This window comes from Benincasa hispida, chromosome 10 (assembly GCF_009727055.1).
Source record: "Benincasa hispida cultivar B227 chromosome 10, ASM972705v1, whole genome shotgun sequence".
Lineage (NCBI taxonomy): Eukaryota > Viridiplantae > Streptophyta > Magnoliopsida > Cucurbitales > Cucurbitaceae > Benincasa > Benincasa hispida.
Window position 1 is genome coordinate 58,618,373 of NC_052358.1, and position 8,640 is coordinate 58,627,012.

Sequence of the window (8,640 nt, forward strand, 5' to 3'; positions counted from 1 at the left end):
AGACCTCAACTAAGACGTGGATGACCTCGACGACAACAAGCGGATTTGGCTGGACCAACTTGGCTGAAGCGATGGAACCGATTGGAGGCGTTCAGTTACAGATCTAGGCAGAGTTGAAGCGACGAAAGAGACGAAAGCATTTGACTACAGATCTGGGTGTGGCTGAAGCGACGAAAGCGGTTGGGGGCATTTAGCTACAAATCTGGGCGGAGCTGAATACTCGTGAACGATGTGCACAGCTGGCACGACTGAGCAGACAGTGAGGGAGCTTAGCAGACGACGAGGAAGAGGGCTGGCGCAGCTGAGTAGACAACGGAATGAAAAACTCAATAACAGCGACGCGAATGGAGGCGAGAGGAGAATGAAGGCTGACAACGGCTAGGGCTCTCGAGTGTACGAAAGAAGAAAAAAATGGGGGGCAGAGGAAGGTCGTGAGTGCGATGGTGAAGGAGGAAAGAAAGAGTTTTTAATTTGAGAGAGAGAAATGAAAATGGGAGAGGGAAATGTTATTTTACTTGATAATAAAATCATGTCAAGTAAACGTTCGCATGAAAATACCAAAATATTTCGTCAATCTCCGCTTTTTTAACATTTTTACTTGACACGAAAAAAATGTCAAGTAAGAGCTTCTTATACTTGACACGTGAAACGTGTCAAGTAAGACCTTAGATTACTTGACACGAAAATCATGTCAATTAAAGGTTCGCATGAAAATATCCGAAATATTCCGTCAATCTCCGTTTTTTTAACCCTTTTATTTGACTTTTTTTGTCCAAAATTATATTACTTGACGTTTTTTCCACAGAAATGTCAAGTAATTAAAAACTACAAGTGTCAAGTAATGTAGATTTTGTAGTAGTGTTCTCAGAAAAGGAGACGATATAGCCTTGTTCAATGAGATAAGAAACCGAGATTAAGTTCCTCTTAATATGAGGAACTACAAAAACATTATCCAGTAAACAGAGTACAATGTTTCTTGTCAACAAATATACTTCAGCTGCCTACACGCAACAGCTAAAACAACCTCACCAAGTACCGACTGGAAGAGTCATCTCTCCCCATGGCAACCGTTTTGCAGGAACTGAATCCTTGGTAAGAGGAACTAACATGAATTGTAGCGTCTGAATCAAGGATCCAGGCAGAATCATCATTCTCTACCAGACACGTCTCCAAAGACCAATAAATCATATTTACTGTCTTGTCTCCTCTTTTTGAGAGTAGTGGGATCGAGGTCGTTTGCTTATGAATTTTGTTTTAGCACGATTTCTTTCACTATAAGTAATCGTCATTTTTAAAATCTTTAAACGGAAATACTAACGATGTTGCTGAAAAGAAAAAACACATTGACCTATGTTAGGTTTTAAGAAAACAACCCATTGTAAAACAAAATAACATGCAATAGGTTTTAGCAAAACTAACATGAACCCGTGTGACATCTAATTTCACAATGACGTTTCAAAATTTTATAGGACAAAAGCCGCCCGTAGGAGGTTAGTTATCCCTTCTCTAAATTGAAAAGTTCTTCAACCTAGTCATTAATACCAGAACAACTCGTTGCTCCTATAACAGACTAGCCATCATTGATTTGGCCAAGAGATCATTAACTTGTTTAACAATCTCCGTAAATGTGACTCACCATTTTAAGCCCTAGAGGTCCTCCTAAAAGGCAATCCGAAGAGGAAGAAAAATCCGATTTGGGGCAAAATAAAGTGACCTTAATCCATTTCTGGAGTTCATCTGATCTTGACCACTACACAAAAATATGAAGGGACACACAAAGGCGACACGAAGGAGTACAAGAATGATCTCACGGTGTGAACCAATGACAGAGAACCACCGGACGTGTTGACACAGCACCCTTCAACAACCACTACTATAAACACTCTCTATGTTTCACTTGATATTGACTCAAATGCAAACACCAATCGAAAGGGGGGGGGGGGGAAAATTTGCCCTTTCCCCCCCAAAAGGGCCCCCAAAAAAAACCAACGAAGGTCAAAGCAGATGAATCTCACGGTGTGAACATACAGGGAGAAATGTGAGTGGAATCATAGACATATCAAATACATTTCTCCTCCCAACAGAGTATTTTATAACGCTAGGGTTTAGCTTACTTAGAAAAAATACAGCTAAGGATTTTAACTAATGACTTTTAGGTTGCCCAATAGTAACTTTTACCCTTGGATAGTGAAACAAACTTTGATCATCATCCATTAAACTCTTTAAAATGGATGTCTTTGGACCAAATGCGTCGTATGCTTGTTGAAAATCTATCTAATTCACTTTCCAAGTAGGTTCATAAGGTAGGGGTGTTTACGTTTCCGTCAAACTTAAGTAACCCCAGCCTAGCCAAACCTGCCTTACGACAAAAGATCCTTATAGATAGGTTTACAACAAAATTTAATCTTTATTCAACCAATTTAATCCTATTAAAACCGATTTAAAAGAAATTAATCTAAGTTGCTAAACTCTTTCAGAACCCTTGAACTTAGGTCTATTCAATCCAATTTTAAAAACCCTTGAGTTCACCCTAAAGTCCGCATGCAACTCTGAATTATTGGATTTAGGTCCTAATTATACCTTTATAAAACTTAATAACGGAAACAAACACAAAATGCTAAGCTAACACATGCAGGCATTCTTAACGCTTATAAATGGCTAAGTGTCATGCTCAAATGCATTGTCCAATTCATTGCTACTTCTTTTATATAATACTTATACAAACAATAATGAAACAAGCCAAAGCATGCTTCCATTTCACCCTTAGACTATAACACTTAATAATAAAAGATGATGCATGAATAATGCTACTGTATGAAAAAATATAACTCATATATTTCATGAATGCAAACGCACGATGCTTTCAAAGTAATTTCTTTCATGCAATAATTAAAAATATTTATAATACATGATGCATGAATAATTGCACACTAAAGTGGGTTATGACTATATGAATAAATACTTTGGCATATACACCAATACAATCACATGTATATTAAACCAATGTTTGATGAAACCGGTGAAAATTGCCTTAAAACGGCACAAAAGGAAAGCTAACTATTTACAAAGACAAGATCTCCGATTTCAAACAGGCGAATCGGGTTCTTGAAGCGCTCGGGCAAAGCATTGCATCTCCAACCATCATGTACTAAGCTCCCCACCTACACGATGAAACAAACGCTTCATTCTATCACTTACCAGCGGTCCCAAAGCTAAACGATCATTTAGCATTTACTACACGATTGTTTAGAAAAATCTAAACCATCGTTTAGCTATTACTACACAATCGTGTACCTTTACTTAGCGATGAAACTTGAGGTACACGATCGCTTAGCATGCTCCACACAATGGCCGCCTTCCGCGATCGTCTAAACGACTACGATTCAGCGAAGCACCATCGCCTAAGCGATCGCTTAGCTAGCGCCTTCGTATCGCATACGCGCGATCGTGTAGGTAGTAACTAAGTGATGAAGCTTGCTATCTACACGATCGTCTAGCGCGTGCCTTTTACTAAATGACGAGCATCACATGCTCCCACTGTGATCATCTACCTCCAGCACCTACGCGATCGGGCAACTAACACGATAGAGTAAACGATTTACCCCATCGCTTAGCATTAGCTAAACGATCGTTTAGAAAATACTACACGCTCGTCTAAAAAAATCTAAACAATCATTTAGTTAAATCCCAAGGATCATTTATCTAAGGCTACACGATACGACCAACGCTTGGTCTTCTTCTTTGTTGAGAACCGCATCACCATCCTTCGAAGCTTCATCACGAACGACTCGACTAACTCAAACTCTTTGAATTACATACTCGATTGCAAAGTTAATTTCGCCCAAAAACACAGGGGACCTTACAAATTAACACTTTGTAATAAAAAAGCTTTAACTAAAGGCAATTAAACCCGAAACATCCATCAACTCAACCACAAATGCATAAAACGATTAACCACAAATGCAAAAAACCCACCGCGACTATAAAATGAGTTTAAAACAAAGTTGTAATTTGGAATATCAGAACAACCTAACTCTGATACCAATTGAAGGAAATCGAATTCGAGATTTCCATGAGTAGCGGAAATAAGATCATTCCAAATTACAATCATGAATGAACATTACATTTACAGTCTAAACAGAAATATGCGGTTATACAATCAAGACAGAAATTACAGCATGAACAACTACAAATGAACTGGCAAAGCTACAAACATTTATAGACTCGTCTCCATGCTCCTTGCTCACGAACGCTCAAACAAAATAACCTCGAACGCTCAAACAACACGATCGCAACACTGCACGAACACTTCTCGCACGTCCTCAACGATCGCCTTGGTCACGAACTCCTCAGCAACACGAACGGCCTCCACAGTACCTTGACGGTGTTGAGTTGAGTAAGACACCACCAAGAAGGTTACCTTAGTATTCTTGGTGTGAGAATCTAGAGGTGGGCTCTATTTGGACTTGGTATAATGCAAACGAAGGAGGAATGAACAATCGTGAACACGATTGGGCAAGTGGGAGAAGACAGAGACCTACTTTATAGGNTTTGTTGTATGCATTGTATGCTGACAATTTATCTTCCTACCAGTAGTTATGTACACACTAAATTTGTACACTTTTGGGCCTACTAGATTTGTGTTCCTACGAGTTCACCAAATTGTGTGCATATGGGTCCACTAGATTTGTTTACCTTTGGGTTCTTTAGATTGTGTTCCTATGGGATCACCAGATTGTGCATCTACGAGTCTTCTAGATTTATGCGCTTTTGGGACCACTAGATATGTGTTCCTACGAATTCACCAGATCATATTCCTACGGGTTCACTAGACATGTATGAGTATATCTCATCTATGATAGGATGGGTTCACCTAGATGACCATCCATGTTTCGCTTTGGTACACCAATTAGGTCCCACTAGTTACAAACATTCAGTCGTATGTGAGTGCATACCCTAACTCCAATATATTGGGGGTGTATGCCCTAAAGCCTCATAGTTTTATGTTAGTTGAACAATGGTTGATTAATTTTATATTACTTGTGCAATAATCCATTAACCTAAGATCAAAGATTATCTAGATGTAACTTAAACATGTATATGGAGACATACAAGTGGATTATGTTTAAGTGATAACCTAAATGGTCTGTAGTATATGGATAAGGTTAGGTTCCTTATCCTGGTAACACTACTGAGGTGACACGCTTTGTAGTTATTACAATTGTTGTAAAGTACTACAAATGATCTGATCCTGATCATTCTTGTGGAGACATGTGAGCGGAGGTATCTTATACAAAAGAGTTTGTATAAAGACTGAACCACGAAATGTTAAGTCTCTCTTTATAACGTCGTTGCTAGAAGAGACTTACATTTCACCAGGATGACCATAGGTGACTTGACCTGAATCTTGAGTGAGTTGTGAACTCTTGTGTATGAGGGCGATCCTTTGATTTTTATGGGTGAGAGTGGCTAGATTCATCAACTTAATAAGTCTACCATTTTAGGGATTCGTCTGATTGGGGAGTTAGGAACACAACTATACAAGAAGGAATTCACTCATTTTCTATAGTTAAGGTAAAAAGATAAATTGCTCCCTTAAGGATTGATTCTAAGGCTTGAACAATGAGGCACCTCACTCTCTACTGGCCCGAGAGGAGTTCGGTCATAGTTGGACTATGACTAATTGTTTATTAAAGGGATCAATGGTATGTAAGGAGTTAGATGTAACTACAGGGGTAAAACAGTAATTTGACCCAACTGTACTTACGAGCAATTTGTGAAGGGTCAACGCACTGTTGATTGGTCATATCCAATGGACACGTAAATATATCTATAGTGTGAAGAGTTCAGTTGTCGGTCTTTAATGGAGTGACTGGTAGTTAATGAATGTTGATTGATTTGATTAAAAGAGTTTAATCAATTAATCTTGTTTTATTGGAGCTTCAATCTAGAGGTCCATAAGGTCCCCTTGTTAGCTTAATAAAGACTGATGGAAATCAAATTAATTTTGGTTTAATTCGAATTGTTCAAATTAATTAAAAGAAATTAATTGTATAAGATACAGTTAAATAATGTATATTGATACATTATATAATATAATGTATGTTGATACATTTTTATGAGAGAAATAAATATTTGAATATGATTCAAATATTAATTATATGAATATGATTCATATTAAATTTAAATATAGTTTTATGAGAGAGATAAATATTTTTAATAGGAATCAAATATTAATTATATGAATATGATTCACATAGGAACTATATGTTAAAATTAATATGAGTATGTTTCATATTAAATTTATATATTTTATTGAGAGGTGTTATAATTTGAATGATTCAATTATTATTTATATGAATATGATTCATATAAAAATTATATGTTAAAATTAATATGAATTTGATCCATATTAATAACTTAGGTTATTTGAGAGAATAATAAATTATAGTTTATGTTATATGTGATATAATATTAACAGTAGGTTATATGTTATATGTAATATAACATATAGTTTAAATATATATTAAGTGATCTATATATATATTAAATTCAAATATTTGAATTTGAATTTACTAAAAAATAAAAAGGAGGGAGATATAACCCTCTCACCCCTTAATCTCTCTCTCAGGCAAAAATTAGAAGAGAGAGAAAGTTCTCTCTCTATGTGTCTCTCTCTAGTTCTCCTTCTCTATGTGAATTTTACAGAGAAGAAAAAACTCTCAATTCTCTTCTCCTTCCTTCACGCCAAGATTGAGAGCAAGCCTACACCTCTGCACGGTTCTCGTCCCTGAGAATAACGGGAAAGACGGTTCTCGTCCCTGAGAATAACGGGAAAGATCCCTTGGTGGTGTCCGTTCCTGTTCATTTAGTTCGTGGATGCCAAGTTCGTGAGATCGGGAGAAAACGACGATTCGGAGAGGAACGTGAAGAATTGGTCTTCAAAGTTGAGTGATTTCTTAATCTCTTCCTCTCTATTTTAACACTGTAGAAAGCATGCTTATGTTCATATTTTTCCATGGCTTCCATCACTTTGAATTATATTGTACGTTCTGTAAAACAAAATTTAGAGATTGATGCATCCAATTGCTTCTGTTGCGAGGAATTCTAATCCCTTCACAATACTGGAGTTATTTAGTGATAGGGACAACGACCCTCCAACTATCTCCATAATAGTATGATATTGTCCACTTTGGGCATAACCNTTTTTGGTAAAGCAAATAAAACATTGAGATGAGCAAAATCAATAAGTGAAGTAAATATCATATATTATACATCATAAGCATTCATACAAACTGTTTACAAACTACAGGACACGAGAATTTAGGGCATCAATCCCAACACTTTGATGTATCAAATTGGGACTAAATCACAATTCAATTATGGTGTTTTTGTAATCAACCAGATTAAACGTCACATTGGGTCCACAACCTTGAAATTGCCTATTTGTTTTCCTCACCTTATTTGTTATCCTTTTGTCTCAGAAGCATGATCTTCTCACTGCTTCAGATGTTATTGGCCCATCTCCAAGTCTCTTCTCCATCAATCCTAAACTTTTGCAAGGTCATTATGTTCCTAATTTTGATACTACCACGACTACTTATTATCTTGATGGTTCAAGTCAAGATTTAATAGCTTCTTCATTTGGTGGTCGTATTTTTTAGTTGTTTTCCACTGCATCACGTGATCTAAAGTCTTTGGTGTGCTAGCTTCAGGAGAAAAAGGCTGAAGTGGATGAGGTTTTATTGATCATGCGGTTTGTTTTATCTGGAGATGTGGGTGCTTCCTCTTCTCAACAACGACGTTGATTTTTTTTTTTATAGCAAGAAAAGGGGAGTAGTTTGTACTGTTGTTTGGTGGGGGTTTCTGAATGATTTTCTGCTCTTGATTATGATGGGTTTTTACTAGGACTGATATGTTTTAACTTGCTTTGTGTTGTTCTGTTGATGTTATTGTTTTTGTCAAGACTTTCTTTTAGACATCTGTGCTTATTGTTGAATGGTAGTTTGTTTTTGTTTTGCAAATGTCTCAAATAAAGTATTAACATCCAGTTGTGGCATTAGAGTATTTTCCTGCAAAATATTTTTTTCCATATATGGAAATATCCGACTGTGATATTTGGTTTGATATGTTCCTTTTTGAAGTGTGACTTTTGATTCAAAATGAGGACTTATTTCCTTTATTGGATTCTTTTATTTAAAGTGGGTGTTGCAGAACATTTAGGCTTGTCACATTTGTGTAATTAAGCAAGACGTTTTTTCTGTATTCTGACTATACTATTCTATATCGTGTTCTTGCTTGTTTGCTCACTATTTTGCTCTGCACGTTCTTCATTCGTTAAGTGTAACACGTTGAAGAGTTTCAAGGTCTTAAAGGGAGCCTAAGCCATTGTTGCTAGAGAAGGAATTCTCAGTCTTAGTGGGAGTCTAAGACTCAGCTTTAGAGAATGAGTTCTCTGTTTTAGGGGAACCTAAGAGTTGTCGGTAAAGAGAGTTCACTGATCCGAAAGGAAGATGATCAAGTTGAGAGGAGTCTCACACACTGTCAAGTGCCAAAGTGTCAGATGCTAATATTAATATACTTAGGGGAGCTTAAGTTTAATTGAGAGGGAGTCTCATCTAAGGAGAGCCTAGGTGCAGT